At 44.9% G+C, this 2,669-nt stretch overlaps 1 long non-coding RNA gene across 1 annotated transcript in view; it reads right to left on the bottom strand.

Moving 5' to 3' along the window:
* Positions 1–2,487: 2,487 nt before the first annotated feature.
* LOC107099638 overlaps positions 2,488–2,669 on the bottom strand; it is a 2,571-nt gene continuing 2,389 nt past the window's right edge. The window contains exon 4 of the long non-coding RNA XR_001481974.1: positions 2,488–2,597. This is a non-coding gene — a long non-coding RNA (uncharacterized LOC107099638). The remainder of the gene's footprint in view (positions 2,598–2,669) is intronic.

Raw genomic sequence — 2,669 nt, 5'->3', positions numbered from 1 at the left:
AAACTGAATAGAATAGAGTTGGGACAAAAACTCTTCAGACCAACAGAGATGTTCTCCATAACATGCAACCATCCAGCTCAAATAACAAACCAAACTGATAATAAATAAAACCCTTTATTGAATAGTCAGTTCGGTTTATATATCCAGAATACATACAGATAAATACAACAAGAACAACATCCTCTTCCTATTTTCATTCAAGTAAAACAAACACTTCAGTGCTTTTTCAGCAAGTGGAAGATTTCCAAGATTAACAGCATGGAAGTTCACTGGAAGAATACCATCATGCAGTTCAGTATATTGCCGAGAACTTTGGTTTAACGTCCAAAAACAACGATAATAATTTAGGAAGTCTGAAGGAGCAGATTCTGCCCCCCTGTGGAGCAGAAGCACCTCCATGATCTTTCACCTTCTAACGTTGCAGGAAAGATCCTCTGATGGTTAAAAGCTTTGCTTCTTTCTCTGCATATGCTGTGATCTCTGCAGCCGCCGAGCAGCCGGTAGGTACATTCAACAGTCATGGATGGATAGAGAACGTGGCTGAGAGAAGGTTCACTTTAGAGTTTGTTCCCGAGGAACAGCCGAGAGTCCAGAGAAAAACAAGAAGCTGCACCTTTCAGGCTCCTGCAGGTGTCAACAAATCATTTCATGCAGAGAAACTTAATACAGAAGAAAATAATAGAAATGAACATAAAGAACTTCGATTTAAAGCCTCAACTGCTCTGTCCCTTTGTCAAAATTTCATCTTTATGGAATGCTTTTATTTTGAAACATCCATGCCTGCCTTAGAACTGCAGCAGAGAGAGGAGTTGGCCTCCAACAGCGGATCATAATTTCAGCTTCCTTCCAAATCAAAAACTCGTTAGGAATTAACGTTGCTAATCTGTCGGCTTGAGTTGAAGCCCCGCCCACTCCGATAAAACTCATGGTTTTTATCCAAATCAACCATTTAGAGCCTCAGTTTCCTCTGAGCTTTGATTGGATGAGTCCGAAGGTCCAGATGACATCACACCCTGGATCCGCCCATCTCTGGTTTATTCCCCGGCCTCCATGCAGGGTGACGGTGCCGACCCAGACACCCAGAACCCAGCTCATCTCTTTGGACTTAAAGGAAGCTGAAGAACCCAAGTAGAACCCTATAGAACACCTGCATAGGAGAACATGTAAACTCCACTCAGATGCTCCATCAACAGAGCATCTTCCCCACCGATTTAAACCTGGAATAAAGCAGCTGCTGGTTCCACTTCCTCTGAGTGCTGCAGTCACACCGTAGATATCATCTCTGAGTTTCAGCTTCATCAGACGGAAAGATTATTACCGTAAAAACTGTTTGCAAAACACAGAGCAGGAAGCAGCTGAAGACTTTCACAATAAAGGCTGGTTTATACTCAGAAAGCAGGTGGTCTGCGTGTGTCGCAGTGAACGCAGATATGCCCCGCCCCCTTCCACAGACACTAGAAAAATGTAGGTGAGCGCAGACAGGAGGCCTCTGATCGGTCAAATTTACGGCCGCTCCTGTTTGGTTCATTACCGGCTTGTTCTGTTTGTCTGACCGCCATTGTGGAAAACGCCTGGTGAAGAAGGAGCAGCTAGCAGAGCGAGGTGAGTGAGAACGCTGGGACCCTTTTTCCACCTGGATCCCCGCTCTTTTTGGCCCTCATATCCCTCCATTGTCACATAGATTCGCCCCCACTTCCTCGCCGCCTCGGCCGCATCTAGACCCACAGCTAGTTCCTGATTGGCCCTCTGGCGTTGTGGCGTGGAATAACATAGCGCAGACCACGCTTCAATATTAGGCAGAAATCAGAAATATCTGCGATGATCTCACTGCGACACACTGCTGAGGACGATAACCAGGCCTTAAAGAGTTAAAATGGCTTCCTCCTGCTGAAAGGTTAAGGATAACGAAAAAAATAAAGTTTTTACTGCAACCAGGTGACCCGTTACCGTGACTGGGAATCGTTAACTGCAGCAATGAACTCTTTATAGTAACCAGAAGACCTGATTCAAACAGGTGATCCATTAAAACAACCAGGTAAAATGTTACAGCAACCAGGTGACTCGTTGCCACTGCAACCATACGGCGTGTTATGATCACCATGTGACCTGCTGCTTTGATCTCATGACCAACGAATGCGAACATCATGATCTCAGTCAGGAGGAGCTCTGAGCATAAAAGAGTAAACTCTGAATTAATCGTTACGTAACAGAAACACCTGACAGACTATCAGGACCGTGTTCTACCTGGCTGTATGACATCATAGTGATGTCACATATCTGTGGGTTTGATCTTAGAAGTAAATAGGAAGACAGAACCTTGCAGGTTCAACATGCTGCCCTCTGATTAGTCGGTAGCTGCTGTGATTCATTATTGCATCTGTAAACAAGTTTTCTTCACATTCCTAAAATATTGAATCTTCTTTGTTTCACGTCCACAAACCGGGGTCACAGCTCCTATAAAGGAAACTTCCAGCTGAGATCCTTTTCAGATGGCTCCGCCTCCTTTGGGTGTCGTAAGAGTAAACTCCTCCCCCAGTTTGACTCCACCTCCTTTAGGGGTCAGAACAGCAGACTCCGCCTCCTAGCGGGGCTAGAAGCTGAACAGAGACAGGGGAAGAAAGGAAAAGTCTGGTCAGATTGAGAATTCAAACTTCTGAAAGTTCTTTAAA

Source organism: Cyprinodon variegatus, unplaced genomic scaffold (genome assembly GCF_000732505.1).
Source record: "Cyprinodon variegatus isolate N-32 unplaced genomic scaffold, C_variegatus-1.0 Scaffold28, whole genome shotgun sequence".
Lineage (NCBI taxonomy): Eukaryota > Metazoa > Chordata > Actinopteri > Cyprinodontiformes > Cyprinodontidae > Cyprinodon > Cyprinodon variegatus.
Note: the sequence above shows the minus strand (reverse complement) of the source record. Positions and strands in the feature narration are given on the sequence as shown.